Source organism: Lonchura striata, chromosome 19 (genome assembly GCF_046129695.1).
Source record: "Lonchura striata isolate bLonStr1 chromosome 19, bLonStr1.mat, whole genome shotgun sequence".
NCBI classification, from domain to species: Eukaryota; Metazoa; Chordata; class Aves; order Passeriformes; family Estrildidae; genus Lonchura; species Lonchura striata.
The window spans coordinates 6,968,415-6,994,276 of NC_134621.1; positions in this window are offsets into that span (position 1 = coordinate 6,968,415).

Genomic DNA, 25,862 nt, shown 5'->3' on the forward strand with positions numbered 1-25,862 from the left:
AGAAAGCAATATATTGCAGGAGGGCTGTCCATTTGATTAAACTGAAACATGGTTTAAACATTAATTTGCTGCTGGATGGAAAGCAGAGCAGCTGGTGTGGAGCATTTTGACAATATCCTCCCACGGCTGCTGCAAAGCTCCTGCTGACATTAAACCCCTTGATGCTCAGCAGAGATGTTACCACCAACACTGGTCAAATACCAGGTGACTCCTGGTGTAATACCACACCAAACCAGGTGGGTAGAACTAAAGCAGTTGAAAAATTAGAGAAAATTGGAGACATCATTAAATGGCAAGGTGGCCTATCTTGCAAAGAGGAGAAAAGTCCCTCTGAAATGAGGCCTGAGTCGAGCTCAGTGAGCTCATAGCAACTGAAAGGACTCCAATTTGGGCTCTCTGCGACGTGTTGCTGCAGCTGGTGGATGTTTGCAGTGGCACGTAGGTGTCAGTAGAAAAAATGTCCTGCTGGGAAGTGTCCCTGATAGGACTGCACTTGGAATGACTCCTTCAGGAAAAGGGGGAATAGGTTCCCCTGACAGGAGCCCTCCACCAGCAGATATCTGTGGCTCACTGAGTTGCTGCCTTATGGCCCGTTCATAGTTGGCTTCTGGAAGGAGAGATTAATCTGACTTATCCTTAGTGTTTACTGAAAGATGAGATAAATCTTGACCTAGAAATGATCTGTCTTTACTTTGACTGGATGGTGTTGGGGACTATTTCAGATTTTACCATCCAGCTTCAATCAGTTATTTAATATTTCAAGACTATGAAAGGTACGGGGAAATTTTAATTTCTACAGCACAGGCCAAAACAATATTTCTATAAATATGTGGACATTAAGGGAAAGCAAATTACATAGCGAAAGAAACATAATTCTGACTTTCTTCTTTCTTTGATTTCCTGTGACCATGAGTTAGACTTGAGGGTCCCATAGCTCCTGGGCTCTGGGACTGGACTCTTACTAGAGCAAAATCTCTGGGAATTGTTTGCCTGGCTCAGGAGAAAAGAATATGGTTTGCCTGTATGAGCAAAAAAAAAAGAAAGAAATTGTAACTCATTTGAAATCCTGACACTCAGTGGTGTTTCTCTATGTGGCAGATGATGATTAAGGCCCTGCCACAGATCCCTGATTTCTGCCACTTGTATCTCCTGTCACCATTCAAACCCTGAAGGGATTTCTTAGAGGAAACTTTTCTTTAGCAGAAATAGCAAGAGCACCCCATGGCTGGGTGCTTGTGGTGCTGCTCCTGGGCACTCCCCTGGGTGGGGCTGAGCAGTTGTTTTGGGATCTGTTGTTTGTTCTACAGCAAGGAAAGAATCTGAGGTTCCAAGACAGAGTGGGCAGAAAATCAGATCTATGTTCAGTTTGGTGTGTTTCATGCCAAAAGAGAAGAAATGAGATAACAATTAATTTTCTGTTCTGTCCACTCTTCACTGATGACACATAACTGATAACTTCCAAAAATTTTCTAATGTACAAATGCACATTCTTATCTTTGCTGACTGCTCATCCATAGTGGATGGTAGTAGTGATATTTGAGCACACATTAAAACATGTCCTAAACCATCTTTTTGTCTGTTTTGTTTGCTCTTCTTCATTTTAATTTGCAGTGAGTCTTACAGATTCTTATTTTTCCTCCTCGGCACTTCCATTGCAGTATTTATCAGCTTTAGCTAAGTGAAAGCAATATATGGGTAAAGAGATCCACGAACCATATTGATCTCCTACTTCTTTCCCTCTCGTCCTTGGGGATGATAACAAAATTGTAGCAAAATCAAATGGCAATTTACAATTGTCTTTTCAGAGCATCTCTTCCTCAGTCTTGTCATGTGTAAAATGTCAGTGACACTTTTAAATGTCCTAAGCGCCAGCTTTGAAGTTCCTCCTTTGATTTACTTAAACTGAGCATCCTACATGATGTTTATATATCAAAAATAAAACCAGCATCAATCTTTCTTTTAAAACTTAGAATGTGAGTCTTCATGAACTGTTTCCTTAACACAGGTTAGAATAGAGGCAGCTGAAAGGAAACATATCCATGCAAAGGATCTCCATCAAGGACAGTAATTTCAAAATCAATGGGCATTTGTTGTAAATGTCTTACAAAAAGATAGAAAAATTGTAGAATTCCTCTATTTATCCATTTCTGACAAAAAAGATCCCCACCATTGCTGTTGGTACCAAGAATAGTTGCTCTGTTGTGACAAGTTATCATTCCAGGAAATGAACAGAAAGAAAATAAGAGCTATGACATCAAATTTCTCTGAAATCAAATTTTGTGGATGCAACACCGCTTCCATGAAAAGACAAGAGTTTCCCTGGAAATTAAGAGACAGCACAGGAGACTGGTATGCATGATTTTTAATTTTCTTTTTCTTAGAAGCTGATGCATCCCTTATAACTATGTACTTTCCCTGTGGCAGAGAGTAAAAAATAATTTAGTGATTTGATTACTCCTCATGTAGTTCCTCCTTCCCACGAGATAGACCTGGTCACTGCAGCGATTATACAGAGTTATTTATTTCCTTTAAAGAAAAAAAAAAAAAATTGGAAACTTACCAAGTGTATTTCTCAGGGTTTATTTTCCACGTTTCTCATGGGTTTTTTGCTCAGACCCTTTTTACAGCTCTGAGTTGTGTTCTGTGTATCTGCCACGGGAGTTGGCTGGTTGATGCAGGCAGCAGATGGACCTGGGTGTGCTCCTGCCCAGGACTGGACATGTGCACCAGGCTCTGGTGCAGCCCAACAGAATTAAGAGCTAAACAGCCACCTGTGGAGGAACCCTGCATCTGTCCCAGCAGGATCTGCCAGCACTCCTGTCCTTTGGAGCAGGGCTGTGTCGCTGTCAAGGCAGGACCAGAATGAGAAGACTGACTCAGAAAGCTCCTGAGTAAAACTCCAGTTTATTCAAATGCACCTCTCTTTTATACAGAGCTTTGTGAGGACCAACTCCATTGGTCCTGAAGTGAAATCAACCCAAACCATTGGTGCAAAGTGCTTGATATACAGTGATAGAACTTAACTATAAGCAATGTGAAAAACAAGAGAGATAAAGAATTATTTACATTCTTCTCCAACTCTTTCCCAGGCTTCTGCCTGGATAGAAACTCTCCATTTCTCTCTTTGACTGAACCTGAGACCCACAGGGCTTGTGTTGGAGCTCTTTGAAGGCACACAGAGGTGGAGCAGCAATCCCTGAGCTTGGGGTGATTTACTCCAGTTCATGGTTCACAGAGTTGGGCTCAGAAAGGCACTAAAGGAGAGGGTATTGGGGGAGCCAAGGATGGTTTAGAGTGGTTTCAGAAATTCCTGGCTCTCTCAGGTGATATGAGAGTATGCAAATCCATCTGGATGAGTGGGGAGTTGTCACCCTGATTCTTAAGATTTTCTAAAGCCTTCTGAGTTTACATTCTTGTAGAGAACTTTCTCATACAACTTTGTGTAAACAACCTATTGTTTTGCATTCCTTCATAAAGGTGGAGAAACTTGATGTACTAGTATTTTGTCCAATGTCATTGGAGAGGTGGCACCTTCACCCTCCAATCCACTGTCACTTTTGAAAAAGTATAAATGCTGGAGTCAGAAAATAAACGCTCTCTTTTCCACCTTTGCAATAGCAGTGGCTTGCATCGTGCTTTCACGTGTCCCATAGTGGCAGGGAGTTTCATGAGATTTCCAAGAGAACAGCTGCAAAGGGAAGGTGCTTTATCAGCAACTGGCACAGGAGGGAGAAAACAGGATTCCCAACCACTGGTGGGAAGCAGCTTCTCCAGTCCCATTCCTGGCATTTTTATACAAACTGGAGTGCTCACCAGCTTGGCTTTCACCTTCATCCATGGCACTGTTTCAGACAATTTCTTTCTTTTATATGGCTTTTCTCTTAAGGAATAAACAAAACTTGATGAACTCTTTCTGGAAAATATTTTCACCTCTCCATTAATCTAGCACTAGCTGTCTGGTATTTTGTTTCCTGTTACAAATAAAATTCTCTCACATATTCTGAAACTGCTACAATAAAGGCATAGCTCCTGCCCTTTGGAAGATACAGGAACCATTTCTATCTGCAGCCACATTTTACCAATGAAGTTAAAAATGCTTTGGAACCTTTTCCACAATAAAAGTTGAAGTAATTGCTCTATTCAGGGTGGTTTTTCCTTGCTGTTCTAGTGCTTTTACTCTCAAAGGCCAAACATCATTTAGAATGACTAATGTTTTGCTTTCTCTTTCCTTCCCTAAAATACATGTCAATGTCTACTGGAGATTTCTGATATTACCAAAAATGCATTTTCCTGACCAGTTTTACATTCATTTTAAGTAGTCCTTCCTGGGATATATACGAAATTATCAAATCACATGGCTATTTATTTGGGGTTTTTTTGTACTTAGTCTAGTAATAATTTGGGGTACAATGGAGTAACTACTGAGACCCATGGAACCCTGTTCTGTGGCACAGCTCATCCCACAGCAACATCATGGATTCAAACACTCTTATGCTCCATGTGACACTTTTTTGTTGCACATCTTTATGTTCAAGAGATTAAAGTGGTCATTCAGGTCCAAAGAGTGAAGGATTATTTTCTTTAAACGGTTAATTTCTATTCTCCTTTTATTTTGAAAAGAAATCTCAGATTCTTGGGTATCACTTTTCATTCCTGCTTTGCTCATGTCCCCTGTCTCTGTAAATCTCCTGTCCTGGCTTTGACTTTAGATGGCTGTAGGGTGACCATGACATCAGCCCATACTAAAATAAGGGCAAACTAAATGTACTGAAGCCACATCAATATGTTGTAGCTAATACAAACCGCTTATAGAAAAACAAAGTAACCTGAGGGTGCTATTAATTTTAGACTAAGAATGCATCAAGGAATGAAGGCTAATCCATTAAACCAGGATTGTTTTGCTATGATTCTAATGTAAATCAATGTCAGAAAAGTAAATATATTAGCAGCAACTAAGCAGTTTTACCAAGATCAAGCCAAGGTTTGAGAGATGTCCTCCTCATTCTAGTGGGTTTGCAATTGTTTTTCTTATTCCTCATACAAAATTAATCAGTAGCACAGGAAATAATTCAGTTCTAGACAAAAAAGAAATGCCAACTCTGTTTGAGACTCCCCTGATGTCTACACAAAACTCATACAAAACCCCTGAACTAGGTAATTATGTACGAGAAGAAAAGTAGTCATGAAACAAGAATCAATTTTATTTCTTTCCTGACGGCTCTTTTAACTACTGGTGCAGGTCAAAGCTATAGGGAGAAGCATGACTTTTAAGATAGAAATATCCTTTAAATTTTTGCTGTTTATGATGCATTACCTTTAACTCCTGGAGTGCATCACAGAGGAAGGGCTGTCCCTGTGAGCCTCTCCCTTCCCCTGTGAAGGTGAGGCCCCACCTGCCATGGGAGTCTGCAACCACAGCCCCCAGGATTCACAAGAACAGCCACCCCTTCCCTCTTTTTTTTTTTCTTTAGGGAGAGATGTTTTCAAGAGGAAACCCTTATTTTGAATATTTTCTTTTATCAGAGCATTTCTAGCAGTTTCCCTTCAATCCTGATGCTGCAGCACATTCAGGCATAGCTGGGATGAGGTTCCCAACAGCCAGAGCCTTTGACTGGGCACAAAGGAAGAGGTTTCCTTGGCAACTGCAACACCAGAAGGGTCCCAAAGCAGCACTTCTACCTGTCTGAGATTTCTTTTTAATTTAGGAGTTTGCACATTGGCTTTGCGTGGAGAATTGGGTTCTGTCTTCAGGCTTTATTCATAACACAAGTTGCTTATAGGAATAATGTAGTTTTTGCATTTGAATTCATTCTTTGGGTTGACTTGCTGTTTCACAGCAAGACTGTTGATTTAGGGAGTGACAGAGCATGCTGCAGTGCCATGTGGTGGGATTTGGGAAGGACATACAGCAATTAAGCTACAAAAATTAAAGTGCTGCATGGGAGAAAAATATTCTGTCTGGAGAATAACTGGTTTGCTCCTGTGTCTGTTAGAAATTATGAGGTCATGGAAACTGGCAAATCAGCAGAGATTTTGGGGTTCCCTAGATTTGTGAACTTAAGGTGAAACGGCCAAGAGAAGGCTATGGCACAAGGAAATAAAACCCCAGGTGATGTGACAATATTAACAGAGGCCCAGGCTTTAATCTGCAATTTCCATAATTAACCCAGAGCTTGGGCTGCCCCTCCTCAGCCTTACTGCCAAGGTCCCAGAAGGATGGGCACTTCCTAAAGGGAAGGCAACACACACACAGCCACTCCAGGCAGTTTTTGGCTGATCACTGTGGATTTAGCAGAGCTTGGTTCCTTTTGCTCCCACACAGGGTGTGCCACCCACATGGGGTCTGCCCAAAGGGCTGGAGCTGCTTCTCCAGAGAGCAGGATAATAAATCAAACCCTGCTGCTGGGGGGGTGTAGGTTGCTATAAAGCCTCTGCTACCCAAAGGGCTGAGAAAAGAAGGGATGTTCCTCCAGCACGGGCAATATCTGGGGCCAGCAGAGCCCCCTGGTCCCACAACGCTGGGGTAACTGGGGATGGTCTGGCCTGAGCATCCCCATCAGCACAGAGACTGAAGTAAAGATGCAATGAATGACATGAACTGAGAGATAAAAAGAGCTGCAGCAAGGAGAGCCAGGCACAGCCAGAGGTACCCAGAACCTGAACTGAGGGAGAGGAGGTGAAGGAAATAATCCTGAACTTCAAATGTATGTGGAAGCAGAGCTTAGATGGGTAGAGCTCTGCCCACAGTTATGAGCTAGGCCTAAGGGATGAATGTGAAGCCCTAAGTGTTTCTTAAAAAAGACAGCTGTTCCTTGTAAAATATAATATGGAAAGGCAATGTACATCATTGGCTTTCCCTATTGTATTTTTAGTTTAATTTTGTAGGACTGTTCTGCCAGGACAGGGCCCCTCAGCTTTGGCTGGGCTGTTGCTCTGGTGGTGCCTGTTTCTGCTGTGGGGTGTTCTTGTGCTCAGCAGGGTTCTTTCCATGCTTGCAAGGACTAAAGCTTACCAGGATGGCTGGGAGAGAGATCCACCAGAATTTCCTTCTGCTTTTGGTGTCAGATTCCTTCTCCACCTCGTTACATTTTGTTAAAGGTCTTTGCTACAGTGAATTATCTGTCCCAAGGTAATTTTCCTTCCAAGATAGAGTGTCACCTTCAGATTTATCACTGTCCAATTTCATAACCAATCATGGGGGTTTTTGCTGTCGTTTTATTGGGGTGAAGTTTTTTCCTATGTAAGAAAAGTGTCTTTGTGCCTGGATATCAGATCCTAAGTAAAGAGATTTTCAGTGACTGATTTTAAAATGAGGAATTGAAATCAAGAGTAGTGTTCTACTGCTTTGACAAACTGCATTTATTTTATAAATCTCTATCTAATATGTCCCTTTTCAGGAAGTGCACTGGGAGAGGGTTTTTTTGTGCTGTTTAGCTTTATATATTGCTCTCAAAGCAGGCAGGTAACCCCTCCAGCAGCTCCTCTCAGGAGGTGCAGGTGCCAACCAAAGCACTGAAGGAGGTAACTAAAACTAAGTGCTGTGACTGTCCCTTCACCAGCCCAGTTCCCAGCAGCCAATTAACATTTCCTGAACCTGAGTGAGGAGGCTCAGAGTTCAGTCCTGTGCTGAACAGGGATAAGAAAAATTCTTCCCAGCTGCAGCAGCTCTTTTAACCCCCTTTGGCAGAACTCTTTTAAGGTGGCCCTCGTTTCTCCCTGGGAGGGATAGATCCTGCTGAATGGAGGTGTGTGTTGTTCAGAGACTTTGTGACCTTGGTTTTGTTGCTATTATGGCAATAATTAAGATGCCACTTATTGGTAACACTTGACAACATAACTGGGTTTTGGTGACTGAAATAAAGTCAACCCCAGAAGCAGATTTTCAGATTCCATGTTTAAGTGTGAGTGGAGAGGGGGAGACATTTCTTTTTTTTCAAGCCTGTGCTTGGAGAATGATTCTAGTGCCCAGGGGAGGTGCTTTGTCAATAAAGAAAAACAAATGAAAAGGAGGTTCTCAGGTGCATCAGGAGTCTGAGCTGTGTCTGCTCTCCAAAGCACTGATTTAATCAGCCTCTCCCTTCCTGGTCACCCTCCTAAGCATTTTTATTTTCATATCATGCTTCAGTAGAACTTGTGAGTCCTCAGGCTAAATACCAGCACGTGTGATCTCCACGTATTAATGTCTCCCTCTGCTTTCCATGTCACTAAAATACTGCCAACCTGCTGGGTTGTTTGGTTATATATGTGTGTGTATGAAAGAATAAATCAAGGTAATAAACTGAGTGACAGCAGTGTAAGGAGGAGGCAAGGAATGCTCATCCTGACAGGAGGGTCAGAGGCACAGCCCAATAAATAAAGGGGGCATGGAAGTGTCCCCATCAGCCATTCTGTGCTGTGTGTTTAGCAGCTGCAGGGGCAGAAGGGGCTCTGTGCCACTGCTGCCCTGCCAGGCTGACAGTCCCCAGCTGGAACTCAGAGTTTGTTTTTTTTTCTGGCAATTGGGCCCCCAACTCCTCTTGGAGGGAAACTGATGTTGCCCTTTGTAAGCCTTCCCTCCTGGGCTCACTGCAGGTACTCTCAGCTGCTTTGTTCTCTTGCTTGGGCAACTTCTGTGCCACAAGCCATCCTTCAGACTTTGTAATTTAGATAAAGGGACATCTCATGTTGCTGGATGCTCAGGAGCCTTCAAAGGAAGCCACCACAGTAACAGACACACATCTCAGTATCAAGGGGACCTTGTTCATGGTGTGACACAAAAATCATTGGTCTGGGGTAATGAGCACAACAGTTTATATATTTTTGGGGATTTCTGAGCTTTAACCATGCTAGTGATTCTCTCCTCTGTGAAGAGCACGTACAAGGATTCTTGTGAAAACATTCACTCTGTATCATGTACTCACAACCCACTTGATAGTGTCATGCAGCAGAGAGGCAGAAATAGCATCTTTTTAAACCATGGAGAAGAATTTTGTTGAAATATATAAAGCTCTTGAAAACAAATCTGTTACACGGAAGTAAAAACCACTGAATCAATGCCATGCACCTCTATTTAGTAATTTCTATCTATTTTGTACTGATACAGAGATAAACATGATTTTAAAAGCCAAAAGATACATGAACACTGTGTGACAACCCAATATTACAAAAAGATAATAATCAGATCAATAAGCCTGTCTGAAATGGTTGTCTTGCAGCAGTATTGAATTTTATTTTTTGCACCAGTCAGTGTTTTCTGAAGGGATGATTTTCAGTAAAGCAGAGTGTCATGACCAGATGCTGGGCCACTGCTTTTTAAGGCTGAGGAACAAGAAACAATCAGACTGGATCCATCTCCTAATTATCAGGGATCTTGATCTGAGTCCAGGGTTTATTCATAGGAGGTCAGCCAGGCTGTCTGAATGGCAAAATTATGCATCTCAAATGACCCTGGATCCAAGCCATGCTTCCAGTGACCCTGGTGTGCCCTGGCTTCAGCTGTGCTGAGCAGGAGCCACACCATATGGTGCACAAGTGCTGTGCAGAGAAGGTGTCAGATGATGACTAAAAATAATTTTTTAATTCTTTCTCTAAACAAAAGAAAACAGAGGCAAGGGTGCAGTTCTTCAGCTCTGGCTTAATTCTTACACATTCTTCAAACTGGATATTTTCTTTTCATGTCTAGAAAGTATCCAAGGAGGCAGAGGACAGATCAGCACCTGCTGATTACTGGAGCTCATTAGGAAATGCCTGGGCTGAAACCACAGGATCTGTCCATGCAGTCCCACACCTGAAACAGCTGATGGAAATCAAAGCAGTGTTGACTTTGAGTCTGCTTTTAACACTGATATCTAATTTGAATAAATACCAGATGGGACAGAGGCGTTTGTCTAAGTCATTTTGTGGTCCCTACTTGCACAATTCTGTGCTCTGGTAAGGATATGCATGGGAGCATCCAACAGCTGGGATGCTGCCACAGCAAGGAGAGCTCAGGAAACACCTCCACAAGTGGGGACAGAGGGAGGAAGATGCCTCTGGTGCAGCCTGGAGAAGCTTTTGAAAGTCCAGGAATAATTAAAATTAATGCAGAATGTGCATGTAAAAATAAATATTTTTCTAGAAATAGCATGTAAGTGTGAAAATTCAGGTAGTTTTGCAAACACCAAAAAAAAATAAATGAGGGCTTATCGGACCTTTGTTTTATAGCAGTAGAAATGGAAAAGGGAGTTCAACATAAATTGAGAAAGGACATTTAATTAGTAGAAATCTGACTAGTAACAAATCAGTCCAACTAATGTATTTTAGATTTCCTACTTGGAGACATCAACTATCACTGAAATTTCATTAAACATGACTAGTTTAATTATTTTGTCCTTAATGAAGAGTGTTAATTAACTTGGCTATGATAAATATGCATCTTAATATCATTTGGAATCCCTACAGGTTCTAATTATTCTTAAAGACCAAGGTGTAGACACTGCTATAATAATTATTTTTTAAAGTAAAGATTTCTTCAAGGATACCAGCAATTCCAAAGGTTACTAGCTTTTGTTTTTTTCTTCAGAAAAAATAGGAGGCAATTTTTTATCAAAATCTGAGGTGAAATTATGAGGGCTCTGAAAATAACCTTGAAGTGTGTATCTTGATCCTAGCTATGGGTTCTGCCTATGAATTGAAGCCAAATGAAAATCTGCAAAGGGGGATTGGTTAACTGCTAACCATTGTAGCAGCTTTGAATATGTAATCAGTGTGTGTGTGAGAATAACATTCCTTACACCTGAAGGGGAAAAGGGAGAATGTGGAAAACCGACTTAAGCATCCATCAGGCCTTAATTTTGGGGCCATTGTCTTGTAATCACCGTGAAGACTTTCCTTCAAAATCATTGTGCCCTTTCTGGCAACTTGGAGTTCATGATCTCCCTGACTGTTGGTTGGATCTATGACTCCTTATGACTGAGAGAGGAAAAAAAGTAAAAGAGCTTGCTCTGAAAACTTTTTATTTTAATAATCTCTCTTTGCATTTACTATCTAGAAAACTTTTACTAGAATAGACCTTTTTGCATCCAAATAGATTGACTATGGATACCATTGGCTAATCTGTTCTGCAGTTTCCTTTCTTGACTTGACAAGAAGTCATAAATTAGAGTAGATGTAATAATGAAGTCAAGGTGTGCTATTTAAAAACTGAGTCAGTATAGGTGTGCAAAGTTCTTTCACAGATTTGCTTGGGTCTTTTATTATTGAAATCTTTGTTTCAGGACATGTTACTTTGTAATCCTTGACCCTCTCAGCTAATCAAACAAAAGCATGGCTGCCTTCTAATTACCAAAATAATTTCCCTTGTGGGTGCAGATGTTCCTGTAAATCTAAGATAAACATTAATTCAATTCAAGTGCAGTTCAAGTTTCTCAAATTCACTTTGGAATACCAATATGTCACCATATTAAGCATTTGAAGAATTGTTGCTCGATCACTCAAATATTTCATGGTGGGTTGGGGTTTTTGGGGGTCTTTTGTTTATTTGTTTTTTTGGTAGTAAAAAGGAGTGTTTTGCATAAATTTTAGTATCATTACTAAGAAGAGTGCTGTAGCCACATTGTGGCCAGGAAATACTCTCTGTCTTCAAATGAGATAGTTATAAGCTGAAAATATAAGATGAGTCTGATCTTTTTTTGTCGATGATCTTTCACTGGAGCCTCTTAAAATTGCAATAATACAAGGGACATGAAAAGCAAAAAGGATATAAGTGCCTTGGCTTACAATGGTAATGAGCACAACAGTTTTCTGGAGTAGCAGTAAATCAAATGTACTGTAGCTATAAAAAACCCATAAGACATTTGGATGTGATCCTGGACTGCTCCTGCAGCAGAGGCACTGTGCATACCAATGAGAGCCCATCCATATCGTGTTATGGGGAGCACTGCATTATTGAAGCTGGAAGGTTGGTAATAGGAAGTTGTTTCTGGAAAACTACTGAAGCTGAGCTTCCTTCTCTTGGCACCAATATAGGGCAATTACATTTGGGACAACATCAATATCAGTTAAATAGAGGAAATTCAATAAGGAAGGAATATGGAATCACTAAGACTATAAATTATATTAAATTCTGCAGATTAGGCAACTGTATATTTGAGCTTCATTTTAATCTGATTTCCCCCCCTCATTATTTATTTCACTTTATTCTTTATTGCTTGTTACTTTTTTTTCTTTCTGATGGTCTGGCTGATGCTTATTATGCCTTCCTCATGCATGCTGAGCTTAATAGAATTCTTTAAACAAAGAAAGCTCTTGGAGCAGACATTCAAAAATCAATGTACTGTATAGCACATTGGGCTGAAAAATGAAGGAAGGTGGATAGGATTGCTAGAAGATCATCTGAAAATTCTGTCAGGAAAAATATTCTGTAGATTAAGGTAATATTTGGGACTTCAGGGACCCACCTTGTCATGCCTTCTTTCCTCTTTCCTATGTACATCATCTTGTTCTAACTCTTAAATAATGTTTAGGCTGGGTTTCACCTTGGGTACACTTTAATTAACATTCTAGAATATAGGTGTTAATTCCAGTGTTTTTATTATTATGACAGCATTTAGTATTGCCTCTTGTTATTTGTGGATATATATTGTCAGTGTTGATGCATTTTCTCACCATTTCTCACCATATGAGCATTATGTGGGACAAGGCTGGGACTGCCTGTACCTGGTCCTGTCTGAAGTGAACTTTTCCATAGTGTCCATAGGTTAGATCTATGGGAAAAATGCATAAAAACAAACATGATGGCACCTTCACGTTTTTTACTTTGTTTTCTCTCTGATATGATTTTAGAAGTTGTCTTGAAGGTGGAAATTCTCACTATCCATGCAGATACCCACCCAACTGATTATTTTTTTCAACACAGGCAGACATCTAAAACAGCCCTTTAAAATTGTTGCAATTGAGTGTTCAATTCATAGATTAGTATGTCAGAAAGTAATTGTTGAAAGGTGTTCCTGTTGTATCAGGTAAAGTTAGTCTGATTTGATTTAGCCCTGAAGCCTTCCTTTTCCTGCAGTTCTGGCTTTTGAATCTTTTTAGCTTCTCACATTTGGGAAATGCCAGTAGACAAAAGCTTGCACTTTAGAGGGGGCCATGAGAAAATATCAGGTGTAATATGTAGATAATAAATCTGCTGAGGTCTTTAACAGCTTTATTGATTTTATCTGGTGATATTTCTGTCAGGAAGAGACACCTAATCCAACTTAAAATAGTGTTATGTATAGCCCTGGCAAAAATAATTATAAACTCCTTATCTACAGTCAGTATACTTCTGTATTGTGCTGTGACTTTGGGGTCCTTTCTCTTCATTACCTCAGAGGGCTGAAAAAGTCCTGTGTGCCCCAGAGCATGAGTGGTTTCAGTGTGTTTATGTGCTCTTTATGGTATCTTATCTTGGGATGGTTTATTATCCCATCCCATTTTTGGGAATTTTTGATGTGTTTTGGGTTTTTTTGTGCCCAAGGGCAGCAGCTGTGCCTGCCCTAGCCCCATCCTGCCTTGGGGCTGCCGTGATGAGCGGGAGCCAGGCTGGGATTTCAGGGGGTGTTGGGGCAGGATGAGAGGCAGCAGCTTCCTCTGGCTTCTGTTGGACTGCACACACAACCAGAGATCACAGAATCACTCCATGAACTAAATCACTCCATGACTAAAGAGCTCTGAGATCACCCAGTCCAGCACCTCCTCAGGGAGGTGACTCCACCATCTCCCTGCACAGACAGTTCCATTGCCCAATCACTCATTCAATGAAGTTTTTTTTCCTACTGCCACCTTTCAGGGAGTTGTGTAGAGTAATAAGGTCACCTCTGAGTCTCCTTTTTTCCAGGCTAAAAATCCCAGCTCCCTCAGTTGTTCCTCACAAGGCTTATGCAATAAGCCCTTCAACAGCCTTGTTGCTCTCTTCTGGATGTGTTTGAGCATCTCAACATCCTCCCCTGAGGGGCCAGAATTGGACACAGCACTCAAGGTGCAGCCTCACCTGTTTCCTGCTGTTTCGTGGGATTTGCCTTCTTCTTTTTGGTGTTTTTTATTTCTTTGCTTGTTTTGCGTTTTGGTTTTGGTTTTTTTGGGTTTGTTTTTTTTTTTTTTTTTTTGGTTTTTTTGGTTTTTTTGCATCAGCACTGTGACCAAGCTTGCCAGCTGGGTGTCTCTTGCTGTTGGGAGCCCAGAGCCAGCATGTTCCCCACCAGGACCAGGGAGCTCCTTCACTCCCAGTTGAGGGGCTGCCCCCACCCTCTGCACATCCCAAGCTGAAGGCCCAGCAAGCGTTGGTGAGGAAATCCCAAAGAGCCTTTTCCCAACAAGCATTGGTGAGGAAATCCCAAAGAGCCTTTTCCCAACAAGCGTTGGTGAGGAAATCCAAAGAGCCTTTTCCCAAACTGCGTTCAGGGGCCGGGCTGTCCCACCCTGTCCCTCACACTCCTGGTGTTCAGTGTGTTCTAACTCTGCACCCCTGCCCTGCCGGGACACCCCACAGCTCCAGCTACAGCTGCAGGGTTTTGTTATAGGTAAAAATGATCCAGCTGAATTAATAATTAATAAAAATAAATTTTTATTCAGCGATCAAGATTCGGTCTAAGACAGCCACAATCAAAAGGACAGAGCCAAGCCTGGGTGAGACACAGATCTGACCTCTACAGCATAGGGTCTGCTATGTTCACACCAACTGTCCCGTCCAAGCAGTTCTTATACAGTCTGTTCTGCCTGAGGCAGAGTTTCTTTTCTTCCTTTCAGGGTCCCCACATATTCATGTAGTTTCGTTTCTCCACGTCAAGCTGAACAAAACCATGTCTTGTGTCCAGGAGTGATGTATGTCCACCATCGAGTTACTGGAACTCAGCATTGAGATGTATCCTTCTGATGGCTCTGGCTGTCTCAATCTTAGATATTTATCTCACCAACATAACATATTTTATATATTTTCCTCTTTATAGGCACTTACTATCCAAAACACACATAACAGTTTGATACATCTCACCTACCACTCTGGGGCTTTGCTCATCCCCACCTGTAGGGAACGCTGTGCTCCAGGACGGCTTTGATGAATGGAGACGAGAGATCTCTGCAGGCTGCTCTTGGGATATCAGGTTTATTAGGGATGGAGAAAGGTCTTGCTTGGAGCTGCCAGATGCAGCACGTGGCGAGGTCTGAGGGGATGGGGGAGGGGAGAGACAAGGGGTAGAGAGGATGCTCTAGGAAACGGTGGAAGTTTTAAGAGGGGGGGAAGATCCAAGAGGGCATCTGGCCCCTCAGAGACCCCTTTTCAAGGAGCTTCAAGGTGGGCTGGAACAAGGCTTGGGCCAATGGGGTTACAGACACTTGATGTTTCAGGGGAGGGTTACAGGTGTGGGGTGAACCCTACATTTTGGGGGTTGAGATGGAACAGTCCATTTGACTTTTGGACCTATCTGTAGGTAAGGGCATTGTCCAGCCAGTAGGGGGGATTGTTTTCATCCTGGCTGTACTATTGTGAATCTTTTGCCAGACAATTATATTTATCTATCCTTTCCAAAACCCACTGTTCCAGCTTGCTTCTCCTCAGGTTCCAGCTACAGCTCCTTGTGCCATCCAGAGTGGGCACTGGGAGCAGCTGCCACTGGGGGTCTGTAAAGGAAAGCCCTTCTCCATCCCATCCTGCTGGATGTGACCATAACTGCACCAAAGAGGAAATTAAAGAGTGGAGAGAGACTGCTTATTGAGTTTTCTGTTCTTGTTGGTTGTTGATTACCATTGTTTGTTGCCTTGTTATACACACACACACACTAGTAAAGAACTGTTGTTCATTGTCTCATATCTTTGCCTGAAAGCCCCTTAATTTAAAAGTTATAATAATCTGGAGTGTGGGGGGGGAGTGATATTTTCCATTCCAAGGGGAGCCCTTTCTTCCTTAGCAGACAGCTGTGTTTCAAACCAAGATATATCTTTATGTGCTCTTTCCACATATGTGACCCTCCTGGTGATTAATGGGAGCCAGGTGCATTAACTCCCACAAAACACTAATTCCTAGATGAGTGGAACATCCTGGAATGGCCATCAGAAAGCCAAATCCCCCTTATAAGCTGATTTTATCAATATCCTTATTGATTTCCTCACAGTTGGTATCAGAAGGCATCCGAGAGTGCCCTGAAGCATCCAGGGGGTAGGTAAGCCCCCCCAAATTGTCATTTACCTTCAAGACACTTTTCCTCAGGCTTCAGCTTGTCCAAGACAGCAGGGAACAGGAGGATTTCCTCTACATTTTGTTCTCCTGTAACACTGGTAGGTTTATTCCTCAGTCATGTTGTTTGCATCCGATGGTGCAGAGCAAAAGCCACCAGTGGGCAAGAGCCGTGTCCCAGTTTATCTTTTCCTTGTGAACCTGGCAGTGCCAGCAGGTGTGTGGGAACAGGTGAATTGAGTGCCTGTGGGGGCATGGCAGTGCATCTTCTGACTATTTCTGGAAGCCAATATAATGGCAATATCAAGTTTATTAATTCAATTCTATCTACCACACTGGGGTTTTTTGCTCATTATTAGTAGCTCATTGGCTCTTACAACTAGAAGAGTTCTAGTTCAGCCTGTGTTGTATCTGACAGCATGCTTTCTTCCAGGTGAGTATTCTTTTACACAAAGTATACGTTTATCTTTTCTTTCTTTCAAACTTCATTGATATTATTTCCTACTTGAAATGATGTTACACTCCAGGGCCTCCTTATTTTCATGCTGGAGTTGGCAAGGATGGATACTTATCATGGCTTAGCACACACAAAATTTACATGGAAACTGCTATTTGTCAGGAATGGGAACTACTGAACAGAGGCATTCTCCTATAGTTTCAAAAAAAAAAAAAAAAAACTGTGTGGAAATTCGCATCTGTTAGAGTATATAAAAGAAAATATTATTTTAAAATGTTCAAGTTTCATCCTTTTTGCTGTTGTTGCTGAGGTGGGTTGGAAGGATAGCTGGCCTTGTGTCAGTGGTGGGGTTGGATACAGGAAGAGTCAGGGTATTGCCACCAAATCCTGATGAGTTAGAAACAGTGATTCCTCTACACCAAACCTCCTGTGTATGTGAGGAAAAATAAGGAGAGGAATTAAGGGAGAAGCAGTAGCACTACTTTGTAATGTCCTTATTAAAATTCCTTAAATGGGTTTCCTAAAAATCAATAAATATTTGAGGGGAAATTTTTGGGCTTTTTTGGGTAAATCCTGTATCACTGAGAGGCTTTGGAGGTGTTCTGTTTACAAGGGTGGTTGTAAGGAGGAGAAACAAAAGTGGTATTAAGACTACCAAATTACTGCATAACTGACATAACCTGAAATATTGTGAGCAAATAAAGGTAATGTGTCCATCTCCAAAAGGTGAGGAAAGAGGAAAATCTAGAACCTAAAACTGAGAAAGAAGGGAGAGAAACCATAGAGTGGTTTGAGTTGAAGGGACCTTAAAGTTCTTCTAACCCCCTGCTATGGTTAGGGACAAGTTTTGATTACGTTTGTCCTAAACAATAAGCCATTTTGGGGAAAAAAAAAAAACAACATTCAATCATTCTTCAGAGAGAATGATTTCTGTTACACACAGAAATGGTATAAAAGTATGAAAATGCACCGTAATATAACAGACACATAGTGAGCAAATATCTACTCAAAAAAATGTTATTTTGCTATTTGAATGGGCTTTTTTCTGCAGTAAGCTGTATGTTGATGAAAACTGGAACATAAATCTAGGGGAGATGTGTGACAGAAAGAAAAAGAATGCAATGCATTTATCCTGTTTATTTGAAACCTGCTAATGGTAGTGGATGATCCTCCCTGAGATGCTCTTGGTAAAATGAAGGAAGTAACAAAATTATTTTGCATAAATGAATTGCAGCTTTGGATTCAGGACCCTTCTCCCTCTCTCAGGTATGTGCAGGATACAGTGAGCCACTCCTCACTTAAACCTTTGAGGTTTAAGGCTGAGGGCATTTGAGGCAGACACTTCCAGTCAAAACTTACTGTGCTTTACATAAAATCCCTGGCTGGATTCCCAGACATCACATTAAATTTTTATCAAAGGTGATCTGTCACTGTGGTACCTGTGTGGTTTTAAGGCTGTAAAAGTGCCTCCTGTTGTGTTTAATCTCCCCAGGCCTATGAAGAAAAGTGTTATCAGCTTTGTTTATTGATGAAGGATCTGCAGTGTCCCCTGAGCTGAGTTCCCATAAAACACTCAGCCCACAAATGAATCTGATTATTGCAACACCAGCACTGCAATGCCCAATATCAGGCAGAACTCCAGGCTGGGCTCCAGATGCTCTCCTCAGGATGGAGGGAGATCTCCTGGGGTGATTCCCTGCCCAGGAGGAATGCAGGATTTGGTGTGGAAATGCCGAGCAGTGTCCCCAAACTGTGGCCCAGAGGGGGAATGCTGATATCCTGCTAATGGCAGCGAAAGGCTTGAGTGTGTATCAGAGAAAGTAAACCTTGATTTTGCCCAGTAAATACCCAGTTTTAAGCCTTCCCAGTGTGCAGCCAGGCTGCTGATGTGTGCTAGGGGCTTGCAGAACTGAGGGTGCTCTTGCTGAAAAACAGAACCCTCTTCTGTTAGCTGACACCAAGGCAAGAAATTGAATCTTGTTGTGCCTCAGCAATTAGATGGAAACATATTCACAAGCACCCAGAAGTCATCCATCACTGGGATAAGATGACCATCTACCCTGATACATGGCAGTAATTCTATTATTTATCCATTAGCTGCTCCCAGAATCTAACCCTTTACCCCAAAATTCAGTGCCAATATTTTTGGTGGTCCTGTTTGTTTTGTGATAATCTTGAACTGTGCCTATCCCTTGTATGGATTTGAATTGTTAATATGAACATTTGAGCTCATTATAACTCTGAAATGTTTCCTTTATTACCAGTAGCTGGAAAACCTGTGCACAGTGTTCAAAAAAACAGTAAGTGCTATTTCTAGGATTGTATTTTTTTCACTGCTGTGCACAACAATATGCTCCTGCCTTCGCTAATGAAGCTTTTCTTTAATGAACACAATTAGAGCTAGGCAAACAATGCAGAAATATTTCCCCATGAATATTCATCGAGTCCTAAATTAATTCCCTTCAGTTATGTTGGCACCCATTCATTGTCCTCTTTTAGTGAAATTTTCTAAGATTCAATCTTTGATGCTTGAGTAATGAGGGAGGAAATTGAGTTTCAGCTCATGGGTTACCTTTCTATTGTCCAAGTCATTATTTCCTATGGGGACTTGCATTTCTGCAGGAATATCTGGGTGGGGAATTAGTACTGGACAAGAATTGTGGATCTGGCCACTGGCACAGTAAGTCTAGAGGTAATACAGAGACAAAAGCAGGGATTTCTGGAGGAGAAAATGGAGTGAAGAGGTAGTTTCAAGTGGTTACTCCACAAGTAGAGAGCATCAGCTGCTGGGGACAGGGTTTCTGTGAAAGTGGAGGGTTTTCCTTCCTTCCTTCCTTCCTTCCTTCCTTCCTTCCTTCCTTCCTTCCTTCCTTCCTTCCTTCCTTCCTTCCTTCCTTCCTTCCTTCCTTCCTTCCTTCCTTCCTTCCTTCCTCCCTCCCTCCCTCCCTCCCTTCCTTTCCTCCTTCCCCATTTCAAAACCTTCAGCTGCTCTCACTGCTGCACAGAGCCCTGTTCAATGCAGATATGCACATTGCACCTTGAGAAGTAGTACTTCAGATTTCGACATTTATGTTGCAAAACAACATTTTAAACTCCTGAGAAATGCCACTGAATAATCCCAGAGAGCAGAGAAAGCTGAGGGGTTAATGATCTGGTTTTAGATGTTTTCCTGAAGAGAAAAACAGCAGCAATTAAATCAATTACAGACTCCTTATTAAATTCTAATTATATGTAGCAGCGTGGAAGAGAGCAGAGCCTCAGCTGAAGGTTGCAGGGGCTGTGACACCTTTTATGTTCATGTTCAGAGTGTTGGTGCAAGATCTCCTGGGGGATCCTGTCAGAGCTGGAGCCCGGGTGGGAGGGAGGATGTGCCTGGCCAGGGAAGGGGAGCTGCTGGTGCTGCTGTCATTCTAAAGGGATCCCCAAAAAAAGAGGAGATAAACCACTCCTATCATTCTGGATAACTTTTTTCTCTTCTTGTTCCCCTCTTCAAAGCACAAATCACAACTTCATTGTTAACTCCCCATGAAATTACAATGAAGAAATGGGTTTTCTTTTAAATTCCACTCTCCCCCTCCAAATTTCCCCAAGATTTTGCTGTTCCTAAAGTCTATCCTAGGCTGCTCAGTCTTCCTGACAAAAAAGTCTAAACACACTTCATGTCTGTAGTGTAATAGTTCAGTGGTTAAATCAGAAATCAGAAAATGAGTAAATATAATAATCAAGATTAGGAGAAGAGGCTTCCTGGCCAGTTTCACCAACATGTTTCATAAAGACAATTTTAATAAGCAAAGCTATCAAATTTCCAAGGCAAGTGGTTACTGCCCAAATCAGCACCATTTTTGGAGTTTGAGGTTTTGGGCAAATTATTGAAACATAAATGTGAAGACTTAGCCACAAATACAGAGAGCAGTTGTCTTGAGAGCTTTGGGAATTAAAGCTTAAAGCCTACCAGCTGATGTATAAGCCAGGTATGTAAAAGCAGATTATTCTGCATTTCATATAGAAATCTCCTGCAAGGTCATTTCAAGTTATAAACCATTTGGGTTTTTCAATTTTAAATAGTTTCTTCCAGTTCTTGAATTCAGAGACATTCAATAAATATGATATAACAAAAAGATCTTTTGTTTTGCATGTTTGGTAGCTGAAGAGAAATAGAAAAGCTTCTATAGAGCAAAGCTTGAGATAGTTTTAGATTTCAAGGTAAACAGCTACAGAAATCCTCTTACTGCAGAGAAATTTTAAAAATTAAAAAGTCCAAATGTATTCAAACAACATTGCTTAAGATCCTAGTGTTTGGTTGTGGTTAAACCAGTTAACACTTCCTTTTTGTTCTGTTCATTATCTAGTTTAGTAGAAGCTTGTAAATCAACAAGACTGTGGTAATCACTTTTAAACGTTCCTTGCATTGCAGCCTTGGCACAAGGTGGTTTAATGTTAAAAGCTGCTGCACAGTGAGGCGATTGCAGGGCCACACCTGAATTCTGTTCATGGTGTAATGGTTATCAGAACAAACTTTCCATGTGGTGAATGGGGAAGGAGCATCCAGGCAAGCACAGCCTAGCATCCAGTTGGCTCATATAAATCAAAATTTTTGCTGGGGACACCAGGAAAGAAGGTGGAGAGGGAATGTTGGGAGTGGCAAGAGGGGCATGGTGGAAGGGAGAGAGGTTCTGCCTGCACCTGCCCGAATGTGATGGAGCACTAAAATAGGTGTTTCTGTGCATTCCTAATCGAGAGAAGCATTGGGAATGCACATGTTAAAAACCTTAAACTGCAGTGGCTGTGAGGTTAAAGTGCTCCCAGGCAAGGCCAGCTGGCAGCACTGCCAAGGTGTCTCTCCCTGCTGTCCTGACTCCTCCTTACACAGAGAAACTCAAATCTCTCCCGGGTCCTCCTTGCCTTGCTGTCTCAGAACTGGTTGCCAAAATCCTCACAGTTTTGCCTGGTTCATTTTGGATCTGGTTTTTGCAGACAGGAGAACACTCACTACCTCAAGTAATGAGGTAGATCTTGGTTGGTCTTGATGGGAAGCTTGGTGTCTACTTTTGTGCAAAAATAAGGCACAAGGGTCTCCTCTGACAAAACTTGAGGCATTAGAAAGTCTTTGAAGTCAGTAAGAATGTCTTTGAATGATTTTCATCTTCCTTAGTGTTAATTAACCATGTTTCCCACTGGCTTCTTCAGTATAAATAATATAAGCTTTCCAGAGGCCTGCTCCAAATGGTTTTCCAAGGTCCAAGTTGACTACTTAGATTCACTTGGTGTAAAATACTTAATTTTTACATCACATATATCTTCTTTATTTTCTCCCCTCTGGTTCCCAGTTTGTAATTTCTGTCCTAGTCAGCCTTTCCACTTTGTGTCAGCCCATTGTCAGAGGAGCAATATTGAAACCTCCAGCTGAGGCAGCTCAGTAATAAACAGTGGGGAGAACAGACGTGGTTGAGAAAATGCACTTGAGCAGAAAGGGTTTTCCTTGAGATTTGCTTTTAAATAAAAGCTCCAGCAAACTCATTGCTAGATCAGCAGCTGCTCTGAATTATGTTCTGGGAAAAATGACTTTTGAGAGAGTCCTTGTTGCCACAATGAGAAACCTTTTAAGAAACAGACACACACAGATTGTTTTTCCTAGGGGAAATTTGTAATTGGTACACTCTAAGGGTTTGTATTTTGTTCATGACAAAAGCAAAAGGACAGGATGGTGAGTGCCCTACTAACACTGCACCAACAGAGAATTTCACTTGGAGTATGACTATTATAACTCAGAAGCTACAATTACTTTTTCCTGTGTTTTGCTATTTCAGCATCTGAAGCTGATGATGATGGGCACTTCTGAAAAGCTCCTCTTACCCCTCTCCAGCAGAGTGGTTTCAGACTATTGCTTTTATGAATTGGCATTTCCCTTTGTCACTGGTGCATTGTGTTGGCTGGGTTGTTCTAAAAGGAAAAATAATCAGCCAGCCTGGCACAATGATGGCTGCAAAGATTTGTTCTACAAATCATAAGCAAACAGTTTCCTGTCTGACATGTAATATCAAAACATGCAAGGCATTAGTAACTACTACTTTTTATCTAAGTGTACAGCAAAAGATGTGAGCTGTGTTTGCTGTGTAAATTTAGTATAAAAATATTGTGGTAGTTTGTGTAGCTACGAGTCATCACTTGTGTATTCCTCCTTCTAATCAATGAGCATCCTTTATAAAGTGTTTGTAAAGCACTGGGTGTATTGTTGGAGCAATGTGAATGATAAATAATGCTCACATACAGAAGGATAATAATACACTATTCAAACCACCAGCTAAATCTCTGAGGTTAGATTATTTCTCTCCCTTTATGCACAAGGACTTGTAACACCAGGCAGTTCAGAAGCTGTATTCCTTCCCTTTCTTCAGCAGGTAGAAATACTCCAACCTGACTGATGTAAACACTTTTTTCAGGTGTTTCTTGACAGCCGGTGGGGTTTGTGCAGCATCCATGCAAATTTAGGATTTGGAGGGGTTGAGCTGAATTAGTGAATTTTCACTTTCATGCAAATCAAATCGACTTCATGTGATCTGCAACCAGCAAAGCTGAGCCATGAGGTTTTTAAGAGCTTCCCTCAGTTGATATGAAGAATTGCAATTCCCTTTACATGACAAATGTCTTCCATGTCTCTGTGTCCCTTTTCTCTTCCCCTCCCAGTGAGATTTGTGGTGGGAAACCAGCACTTCTGGAAGCTGCAGCCTGGGGGAAGAGCTGGTGGTAATTTACCCTCTGCTCAGTGTCTACGTCTGTCTGTCTTCCCCTAACAGTGCTCTGAAATTACTGACTTTTGTATTTTCCTCACCCAAATTTCGATTCTGCTTAGTTGTGTTGTGTGGGAACCCATAACTCTTTCAACTGACAATTATTTTAGTGCTGTGAATTTCCTTTAGAATGAGACTCATGAATTTTTTCTCACTTGGTGCCTCTTTCCCTGCTCCTGTTAAGGGCTAAGAGATCAACAAAACAAGCAGACCTGTAAAATGATGGCTGGTTCACAGCATAAATTGCCATTTTTTACCTCATCACAAAAAGTAGTGGTTTCCATAGCAGTGTTTTGCAGAGCGAATACTGATCTCTTCTTTAATTTTAATTGAATTTTTAAACTAATTATGCTTGTTTGTTTCTCTGCACTCTGTTTTGTAATATTTTAGCAAAATAATTAATTGGTCAACCACAGCTGTTGCCCTTTGTACTGTATCGACCTCCTAATCATTTCTTACAGAAGCTTGGGATGTGTTCCAAGTCACACCTATCAAGCATGCACCCTTTTTTTCTTTCTTTTTATTTTTTCTCAAATTGGTTCTTTCACAGTAAGGCTATAGGTCATAGCATAATTTCAAAACTAACTTGCAGGAACATTAAATTTCAAGTAAGTGTTTAAAATGAAAATTAGAGTGTTTGTGGTTTTCTTTTTTGATTTATACTCAAGAATCTGTGCTGATTGTTGAGCTGTTGCTAGTCTGGAATTAACAGTATATCCTCACATGCCCAAGTATTTAGAGACTTTTAAATGTGTTCATGTGATTTTTTTTTTTCCCTACAAAGTTACAAATTTAAATTTTCTCAAGTCTGACCTGTTAGGACTTGGAAGCATGTGGTCAGGGGTGGCAGTAACTTCAGTCTAGTCCAAAGTGTGTCCCTTTTCACATCTGGATAAAGACAGAACCAAAGACAGATGTTTGCTGATGAACACTTCCAGGAAGAAGCTGTACTGGGAAGTCTGTGACCTGCTCCTGGGTGATGTGCAAGACACAACTGCAGCTGCAGATGCATCTCCTCATCTGCCTTCCCTTATTTGCCTTCTGAAGGGTTCATTAGCATGGATTTTTCCAAACCCCATTAGCACACTTTCCTTCTCCCCCATTATGTACTGCTCTTTAGTCAGCATTGTAACTCTGCAAACACGTATCAGGCCTGGCAGAGGTGCAATGAAGGAGCCCTAATTAGTCATTAGTGTTCACACATTTTATTTTTTCTAGTTTCACCTCAGGTGTCAGAGGCAAGGTTCTTCAGGCTGTAGTTGAGAGCTTTCACCATGGGTCAGGGTCTGCTGTGAGGCTCCCAGAATGAAGCTACTCTCAGTCTCTCTAATTACCACAGGCAGATTTACTGGAAAGATAATTTCATAAAATTCATATGGAGTCACACTGGAAGATGCCATAGACAATTCAAGCAGTCTGCCAACAAACAGCATTTTTATTCCAGCTAATTATTTTTAATGATACTATTAGTAATTGGAACTCACTGTACACAGCACCCGCCAGATAAAGATCTCAGCAAGTTTTACATGGCAGTAATGTGATGCCTCACAGAACACTTATGATTAGAGTGAGTTTCTTTTATAAGCATTTTTAAACTCACAGGCTCATTCTCTACTCCCAAATCCAAAGGTGTCAGAGCCACAAGCTGGACCTTAACCATTGCCTTGGCTCCATGCCCTGATCTCTGATGGCTGTTTTATTTCATCATTTGGTTTTGTTCGCTCAAGGTGCTGTTTGTCATTGTCTCCCAAGGACTCTGATGCCCCAGTTTAGGTCTGTGCCTTGCAGATGTGCAAGAAGTTGCTGCTGGAGATCTTTCTGCTCTGGCAGCAGCCACCTTGACCCTGGTGAAGCAACCACAGACAGGGAAGGAGGTCTTTGCATGTAGTGTGCCAGGGATTAATGCATCTGCTTCAGCAAGAAATGAACAAGAAGCAAATGAGTCATGATTTTTGCAAATTGTTAAACTGCTGAAAGAATAAAATGAAACTCAAGCAGTATAATGTGTTGTTAAATAACTCTGCTCTGAGTGCCAAGTGATCCACACCAGCAAGGGATTGATGTGCCCCACCCCCCCCCTCAGATATCTGTGATTATTATTTATTATTATCTCTGCCCCAGCAATAAATCATCCTTCAGTGCTCCAGAGCAGCAGCCTTTATCCTGACAGCTGGGAAAACCTGTCCCTTATAAATATGTTCATTCATAAAGACTGCAGGTTTGAGGTCTGCCTGTGTTTCAAGTTAGGAATTTTAAAAAAGAATAAGCAAGCACAAGCATTCAAACCCTCTGCTAATTCCATTTATGATGTCAGATGATGAGAAAAAACTTAGTTTTTCCTGGTTTAAGAGAAGATAGGACATGGTTGGGACTGAGGATGGGACTGAGGATGGGAGATGACTTGTCTGCTTAGAAAGCTCTCTGGCTTTGCTTCTTTCCAAGGCACAAGTGA